The sequence below is a fragment of the Loxodonta africana genome, chromosome 1 (assembly GCF_030014295.1).
Source record: "Loxodonta africana isolate mLoxAfr1 chromosome 1, mLoxAfr1.hap2, whole genome shotgun sequence".
In the NCBI taxonomy this organism is placed as follows: domain Eukaryota; kingdom Metazoa; phylum Chordata; class Mammalia; order Proboscidea; family Elephantidae; genus Loxodonta; species Loxodonta africana.
Genome location: NC_087342.1, coordinates 81658225 through 81667741, shown reverse-complemented (window position 1 = coordinate 81667741; position 9517 = coordinate 81658225). Strand labels below are relative to the sequence as shown.

The window sequence follows — 9517 nt, the reverse complement described above, 5'->3', positions numbered from 1 at the left end:
TAAAGAAATTCATGGAGTCCAATGAGGATGAAAACACTTCCTATCAGAACCTTTGGGACACAGCAAAAGCAGTGCTCAGAGGTAAATTTACGTCAATAAATGCACACATACAAGAAGAAGAAAGGGCCAGAATCAAAGAATTGTCCCTACAACCTGAACAAACGGAAAGAGAGAAAAAAAAAAAAAAAAAAGAAACCCTCAGGCACCAGAAGAAAGCAAGTAATAAAAATTAGAGCAGAATTCAATGAAATAGAAAACAGAAAAGCAATTGAAAGAGTTAACAAGACCAAAACTGGTTCTGTAAAAAAATTAACAAAATTTATAAGCCATTGGCCAAACTGAGAAAAGGAAAACAGGAGAGGAAGCACATAACCTGAATAAGAAAGGAGATGGCGGTATCACAGCAGACTCAACTGAAATTAAAAGAATCATATCAGATTACTATGAAAAATTGTACTCTAACAAATTTGAAAACCTAGAAGAAATGGATGAATTCCTAGAAACACACTACCTACCTAAACTAACACAAACAGAGGTAGAACAACTTAACAAACCCATAACAAAAGAACAGATTGAAAAGGTAATTAAGAAACACCCATGGGAAAAAAAGGCCTTGGCCTTGATGGTGTCACTGCTTTACACTACTTCTACTGAAGGTATTTCAGAGCATAGAAAAGGACGGAATACTGCCACACTCATTCTAGGAAGCCAGCAAATCCCTGGTACCAAAACCAGGTACAGACACCACAAAAAAATAAATAAATAAAATAATTGCAGACCTATATCCCTCACGAACTTAGATGTAAAAATCCTCAACAAAATTCTAGGCAATAGATTCAACAGCATATCAAAAAAATAATTCACCATGACCTAGGGGAATTCATACCAGGCATGCAGCAATGGTTCAACATTAGAGAAACAATGAATGGAATCCATTATATAAATAAAACAAAAGACAAGAACCACATGAACTTATCAATTGATGCGGAAAAGGCATTTGACGAAGTCTAACACCCATTCATGATAAAAACTCTCAGCAAAATAGGAATAGAGGGAAAATTCCTGAACATTACAAAGGGCATTTATTTCTACAAAGCCAACAGCCAACATCATCCTAAATGGAGAGAGTCTGAAAGCATTCCCCTTTAGACCAGGAAACAGACAAGGATGCCCTTTATAACCACTCTTATTCAACATTGTGCTGGAGGTCCCAGCCAGAGCAATTAGGCTAGATAACGAAATAAAGGGAATCCAGATCAGGAAGGAAGAAGTGAAAGCATCTCTATTTGCACATGACATGATCTTATACACAGAAAACCCTAAAGAATCCTCAAGAAAACTACTGAGACTAATAGAAGAGTTCAGCAGAGTATTAGGATACAAGATAAACATATGAAAATCAGTTGGATTTCTCTCCACCAACAAAAAGAACATTGAAGAGGAAATCACCAAATGGGTACCATTTACAGTAGCCCCAAGAAGATAAAATACTTAGGAATAAATCTAACCAGAGATGTAAAAGACCTATACAAAGAAAACTAGAAGACACTACTGCGAGATATCAAAAGAGACCTAGATAAGCAGAAAAAAAATATGCTGCTCATGGATAGGAAGACTGAACATTGTAAAAATGTCTATACTGCCAAAAGTGATGTATAAATACAATGCAATTCTGATCCCAATTCCAACAGCATTTTTTAATGGGATGGAGAAACAAATCACCAACTTCATATGGAAGGGAAAGAGGCTCCAGATAAGTAACGTGTTACTGAAAAAGAAGAACAAAGTGGAAGGCCTCACACTACCTGATTTTAGAACCTAATATACTGCCATAGTAGTCAAAACAGCCTGGTAATGCTACAACAACAGATACATAGACCGATGGAACGGAATTGAGAACCCAGACATAAATCCATCCACATAAGAGCAGCTGACATTTGACAAAGGCTCAAAGTCAGTTCAATGCGGAAAAGACAGTTTCCTTAACAAATGGTGCTGGCATAACTGGATATCTATCTGCAAAAAAAATGAAACAAGATGCATACCCCACACCAGCCACAAAAATGAACTCAAAATGGATCAGAGACTTAAATATAAAATCTGAAACGATAAAGATCTTGGAAGAAAAAATAGGGACAATGCTAGGAGCCCTAATACATGGCATAAGCAGTATACAAATCATTACTAACTATGCAAAAACAGCAGAAGAGAAACTAGATAACTGGGAGTTCTTGAAAATCAAACACCTATGCTCAACCCAAGACTCCACCAAAAGAGTAAAAAGATTACCTACAGATTGGGAAAAAGTTCTTAGCTATGACATTTCTGATCAGCGCCTGATCTCTAAAATCTACATGATACTGCAAAAACTCAGCAAGAAAAAGACAAGTAACTGAATCAAAAAATGTGCAAAGGATATGAACAGACACTTCACTAAAGAAGACATCCAGGGAGCTAAGAGATACATGAGGAAATGCTCAAGACCATTAGCCATTAGAGAAATGCGAATCAAAACCACAATGAGATTTCTTCTCACTCCAACAAGGCTGGCATTAATCCAGAAAACACAAAAGACTACATGTTGGAGAGGTTGTGGAGAGGCTGGAACACTTATACACTGCTGATGGGAACCTAAAATGGTACAACTACTTTGGAAATAAATTTGGTGCTTCCTCAAAAAGCTAGAAATAGAACTACCATATGATCCAACAGTCACACTCCTTGGAATATATCCTAGAGAAATAAGAGCGTATACACGAACAGACATATGCACACCCATGTTCTTTTCAGCACTGTTTACCAAGTGATCAGATTGACTATGAAGGAACACAGGAAGCAGCTATTCTTTACATAGGCAACTAACAACATAAATGACAGTATTAATTCAGTGGAATATGACAGCAGTAAAAAATAACAACTTCCTATTCCTTTTGTGGATGGATCCTTTTATCATTAAGCTTCTCTGTCCCTGTTAATTTTTTGTTCTGAAGTTTTCATTATTTAATATAAACATAGCCACTTGTGTTTTCTCTTGATTGTATGCATGATATATCTTTTTTAAAATTCTCTTTAATTTCTACCTAACTATATAGTTACTTGGGGAAACCATGGTGGCATAGTGGTTAAGTGCTTCGGCTGCTAACCAAGAGGTCAGCAGTTCAAATCTGCCAGGCACTCCTTGGAAACTCCATGGGGTAGTTCTACTCTGTCCTATAGGTTCGCTATGAGTCAGAATCGACTGATGGCAGCGGGTTTGGTTTTGGTATATAGTTACATATATGAAATGAGTTCCTTGTAGACAACTTATACAGGCAGTCCCCAGGTTATACACCTCTGACTTCAGGAGAACTCCTTTTGCCCTTTTGTGTTGGGTAAATTTGCTCTCACTTTGAAATGACTGAGTCAATCCTACTCCACCAAATTTTTCACCACAATCACATTTACATGCTGCATGTACAGCTTTTAAATCATTGAAAAGGCTTCTAGCCTTTTCTTGCACTAAAAGAAGCCTAAATAAGAACCATAGGCACTTGTTTTGACTTATCTACAAATTAAAAAAAAAAAAAAATTTATTGTGCTGTAAGTGAAAGTTTACAAATCAAGTCAGTCTTTCATAAAAATTTATAAACACCATGCTATATACCCCTGGAAAGCTGGTGGCATAGTGGTTAAGTGCTACAGCTGCTAAGCCAAAGGGTCAGCAGTTCAAATCCTCCAGGCGCTCCTTGGAACTCTATGGGGCAGTTCTACTCTGTCCTGTAGGGTCGCTATGAGTCGGAATCAACTTGGCACCGGGTTTTTTTTTTATTCTCCTAGTTTTTCTTCCCCCTAATGAGACAGCACACTCCTTCTCTCTACCCTGTATTTCCATGCCCCTTCTGCCAGCTTCTGCCCCCCTCTGTCTTCTCATCTCTCCTTCAGACAGGAGCTGCCCATATAGTCTCATGTGTCTCCTTGATCCAAGAAGCTCATTGCTCACCAGTACCATTTTCTATCTTATACTCCAGTCTAATCCCTGTCTGAAGAGTTGGCTTTGGGAATGGTTCCTGTGTTGGGCTAAGAGAAGGTCTGCAGACCATGATCTCCGGGGTCCTTTTAGTCTCAGCCAGACCATTAAGTCTGGTCTTTTTAGTAGAATTTGAGGTCTGCATCCCACTTCTCTCCTACTTCTTCAAGGATTCTCTGTTTTGTTCCCTGTTAGGGCAGTTATTGGTTGTAGCTGGGCAAGATCTAGTTCTTCTGTTCTCAAGCTGTTGTTTATCTACAGATTTGAATTAAAGACTTAAACACACATTTAGGAATGGCTACCATTTCTTTTTCTGTTCTGGTTTTCTTCAGAGCTAAGAGGAGGAATAGAGGAGTGAAGAAGCAGAGCTTCCAGAATAGGTAACTGGGGTAAAATGAAGGGCTTTTCTGTAAGAGAAATAATTGAGAGTAGAATAAAGATTGCGTGAACAGGGACTTAAACCCTGAACCCTCAGATTAAAAGTCTCCTACACTTTTACTCTACCAACTGAGCTACCCAAGCCTATGTATGCAGTGTTTCTGACAACCTCCTTTAGGCTTTTATATGGCAGTTGCAATGCACTAGCTGCTCTTTGGTAATCCTGTGGTGGCCTTCTCTGTGCTACAGGTTCTGTGTGAGTCGGAATTGACTCGATGGTAGCAGGTTTGTTTTTTTGGTTATATGTGGCCAATTGGTTTCTTATTTCAAGTGTTCAGATAGTTTTCTTTGAATTCTCTTTGTTGGAAAGAATATTTTGTTTGAAAGAGGTGCTGCCATTCATCGGATCATTGCTCTTCCTTCTGTCTTTGCCTTGCATCTCTTTAGATTTTAATAACCAGAGCGGTGACCCCTAAACAAATCACTGCCAGGTTCTGATCATACAGTTAGACAAGGAGGGCTTCATTACTTGCCAAATGTTGTGATTTTATCCCTTTGTTCTTAGTTCCCCACCTGCACCTATTTTTCTGGAAGCAACATGAATGCTACTCTTCTTCTTATCCCTCTGCATTGCCTTGTACCTCTTTCTTGCAGCTTTGGGAAACAGGAGAAAAGAGCTGGAGAAAATTCAAGGACCTACCAGAATGTACAATAATGATGCGGATGCAAAGGAGCCTGGGTTTAATCTTCTACATTTCTGTACTTGCCTTTCTTGATGATGCACCTTGCCTACCAATGTGAGCCACTCCTTCTCAGTTTCTTTCTCTCCTTCCTCTTCCTTCTTTATGCACTGTTTGCTGCCACATTCAACGAAAAAAGGGTAATTATCTTGAGGAATTAACATACATTATTACATACCTTCCAGAGTATGACCCAAGACAGTTCATTAGTCTCGGCCTAAACCTGGGGAAAATAATGTACAGGGAATCTGGGAACAAACGGGGAAGTTTTGTTGTGAAAGAATGACTAACGTCTCTGGGGAGGAAAGACAGAGTATTTCTTCTGGGAAAAGAGTATTGTTTACTTCTAAAAAAAATCTCAGCACTTCCAAGAAACCAAAGCTATGTGAAAACTGAGAGAATTTGTAATTGCTGTACTTTAGTTATTTGTGGATTTCTCTTCTCTCCTCCTCTATGGCTATATGAGGCATAGTTGGGGGTGGGTCACACATAAGTGCCTTGGATACCTTTGTGGATCAATACCAAGACAATTCAGGGATGACTTTTAAGCAAAGTACCTGAGGAGTTAGCATTTCAATGAGAGAAAGACCCCTCCAAGCTGTTTTGGCTCTCTTCTCCTGCTTGAAGTAGCTTGGAAGTCACCCAATTGCACATCAGACCTCTAAACCACTCACCAAGGGAGGTAAGGGACACACTATTTTGTTCTATCTTCGTGTCAGGTGATTCTTCTACTTGTTGATAGAGGATCAAGTTGTTAAAATCCATGTTACAGACGGATTAAAATAAAATTTTTTCCTGGCTTTAAAAACAGGCATTTCTGACAGGGGAAGCTCTTGTTTGAGCTTCCAGACCATTCTCCTTGGGGCATTGCCATCTTATCTTTGAGGCAGGAAAGGTCTGAACATACTAACCTTTAGAGCTCCCTCTCCTCATGCTGTCATCTGCACCCCTTTATCGAAGAGTTTACTTCTTGGCTTGTATTTCTCCACCCAAAGTATCATTATTATCAGTGACTTAGAGAAGAACACCCTGGAAGAAATACATCACTCCTGATCATTGCAAAGTTTATTAATGCTATGTAATTGTTTTCAGTGGTTTCAGCTGCTACTTGATTCCTTTTTGAATGTCGTTAAATTTTCTTTCAATTTCAAAGTTAAGCATTTGAAAACAGAAACCACATGCTCCCGAGCAACACTTTCCTTTCAGATTTGGACTACTTTTTAGTGTATCAGTCCTGTGGCCCGAAGGATAAGGCCTCTGATTCCAGCTCAGATATTGAAGGTTGGAACTCCTTCTTGGTGCCTCATTTCTGGTTTGGCAAGAAGTAGAAGCTTCTTGAAATGGCTTCCAATTGAGAGTGTTTGTTATAGGAAACACAAGCAACTGAGATGCATCTATCTGTTTTTACCCTTCTCTGCTCTCTTTCTCCTCACCCCTCTACATAGTCCTTTGGATGCATCTCCCTCAAAAATCTTTGGTGTGGTGTGAAATGAATATGTTATGTGACTTTATTTAAAGTTCTAAAGAAAAGAAAGTAGAATTCTGTAGCCAAATATAAGAAATGTAGAAGGGAAGGAATTTTAATAGGGTACTCACCAATGCTCATATGTCATTTTAATTCAGCTAGGTGTGTGTGCAGTGTGGGATATTTTCTACAACGTGGTGTTTGAAATTCTCCAATGAAAGTCGTTTTATGATGAACGAGAATAACTGCTCTGCTAAAACCAGGAGTGGCACAAGAAACTGTTAAGACCTTAAAGCTAATCTACTCCCAAATTGAACTATTGTGGCCAGTGATACTGTCGGTCGCTAAAATTTGGATTATAGTTGCAATGTTCATGTTGAATATCTCTGTGTTTCTTGAGTGCTGTTGTTTGATTTGTCCAATGTCCTCTAATCACTCATCCCCCATTGACAGCTCTGTCAAAGATTGCCATAGAGGGCCATTTTAACCCATTGGGACTGAGTCAATTCTGACTCCTAAAGTCCATATTGGGCAGAGAGAACTGCCCCATAGGGTTTCCAAGGAGAGGCTGAAGGACTGGAACTGTCCACCTTTTGGTTAGCAGACGAACTCTTAACCACTGTGCCACTAGGGGCCAGAAAAACAGCTGGAAACTTTCCTCTAGTCTGACTTTCAATGATTAAAAGCATTAAGGGGTTTTCGTAGGGCTATTTCCTTTTCTCTTTTCTCTCTGTCCTTGTTCTTCTACCTTGATTATCCATGATATGCTAACTGAAACTGAGTATTAATTGATTACATGTTGTGGTGAAAGTCTTCTTGCTTTGGGGCAAGGGCTGGTTCCTTCTCTGTCTCTTTCTTCTTGTCTTCCTTCTGCTGACATACTGCCCAGGGAGATGTTAAGCCCCAACAGGTATAACTGGAAGAACACTAAAAGCAACTGTTTGGACCATTGGCTTCCTTTTCCTGTGAGCAGAACAATCATGATAAAGAAATTAGAGGATGAGGTTGCTAAATGGTGAAGTGGAGGTGCCAGGAATTGAACCAGGGACCTTGTACATGCAAAGCACATGCTCTACCACTGAGTTACACCCCCTGAAGACTGACTAGCTTGATGATGACTTTTCTTTTCATAAATGCATACTGATATTTTTCTGTGTGCTTCCTTCTTTGCATCCCACCCAAAACAAAACAAAACTTTGTCTAGAATAAGACCAACCCACTAAAATAAATAAATAAAACGACAGGGTTAAATTCCACACTTTCTGGAATTAGTAATGTGGATACTGTCTAGTGGTGATAGATGGAGAAGGTTAACTGGATTGTTGTTTGAATAACCTTTTCTGGTCCTAGGATCTTTCCACTCCGGTAGTCCTCTCCAAGGTACACTTGCCAGCAGACTCTTTAAATGAAAGTTACTTGCCTCCACCAGGAAAGTCCCAAGAAAATCACATCTCTCTAATATCTATCATACTGATAATGACTCCAAATGGGTAGCTCCTTAGATCACTGGCAGCTGCAGACGTTAGTGGAACTGCTTAACTGAACTTCACTTCTACTTGGGTCAATGCCCTGCCACCATCCTTTCCAGCTGACTCTCATTGCTCCTGTCACTTCACACCTTCTGAGCTGGTCCTTAGATCTGCTTCCACACTCCGTCTTGATCCCTCGCTTGAGGATCATGTCCACAAATGATTTTAAAGGTGGGGAATCTTCAAAACTCCATCAGCTTTGCATGAAGTGACTTTTTTCTAGTCTGGAGGAATCTACAGGTCAAATGCAGAGTCAGGAACTGCATAGCAACAACAAAGCAAACCTGTCAAACTCCTTTCCCTCTGACAACCCAGTGACATAAATGTAAAGCTTCCTTCAGATACAGGTGTTTGAAAGGAAAAAGTCAAAGAGCCCTGGAAGTCATCAAAATATGCCATTGGTGAACCTGAAAATACGAGGAGGTCCTGAATGATACTAAGCAGATGGGGTTGGACTGGCCAGGGAAGAACTTAAGCAAGGACTTTTCTTTCACTGGGATGCTTTCAGCTTAGCATGTATGGTGGATGATCTGTACAATGAGTCCAAAGCCTATTGATCCAAGATCCTCCATGTGGTATTGAGGAGCATATTGCAGGCAGGTCTTTATTTAAAGACTTACAATACTGAATTTAAGTATTTACTGCTGTTAAAATTAAACAATTCCCCAGAAGCCTGCACAATACTTCAAACCTTTTGGGCACTTTATCATTAAATATCCATCTGTAAACCAACCTCAGTAATCCCTCTAGAATGCCCCTTCTTGTTTTCCCAAGGATCTTGCTCACTTTGAAGTATCAGATGGTAGACGCCTAACCTAAAATTTTTTTCCCAAAACCTGTATCTCTAGGATTTTGTATGTTCCATGTGACTTATTCTTCTGCACTACTGTATCAACTGCACATTCTTTTTTTACCACAAGATTGTAAAGGGCATATAAGCAAAAAAGGGCTTTGCAATAGGCCCAGCAGTTTCTCTAGAACTTATTGCCAGTTTGCAAATGACTCGCCTTTCCTCTTTCACTCACTGAATAAATAGTTGAGCTCTTTAGTCTTATAGTTTTAACACCGGTGAAGGCAAAGAAGGTCAGAAGCAAGTAGTTCCAATTCTCCTTGTCTTAGAGAAAGTGAGTGCTGGGAGATATTCACTGTCTGGTGACTTGCTGCAGTAGGGTTACATAATTTTGACAGAAATTGAGGACATTTACAATCATGTGAATGGATCAGAGACTTTTAGACCCTTAGGACTCTCCCAAGTGAGCTATGTCCATCACACATTTACTTTCATTACGGCTAATAATTTCCTCAGCTTTCTGTTTGGAAAAGTTTCCTAGAGAAATCTCATTCCCTATTCCCTTGCTCAAATGAATTTGGGAAACCACCTGCCACCCCGTAGGGTGAT

At 39.5% G+C, this 9517-nt stretch overlaps 1 non-coding gene across 1 annotated transcript; it reads right to left on the bottom strand.

Moving 5' to 3' along the window:
* Nucleotides 1-7610: 7610 nt before the first annotated feature.
* TRNAA-UGC (transfer RNA alanine (anticodon UGC)) lies at nucleotides 7611-7682 on the bottom strand. The gene has a single exon. It is a non-coding gene; the product is annotated as a tRNA-Ala (tRNA).
* Between the last annotated feature and the right edge of the window lie 1835 nt (nucleotides 7683-9517).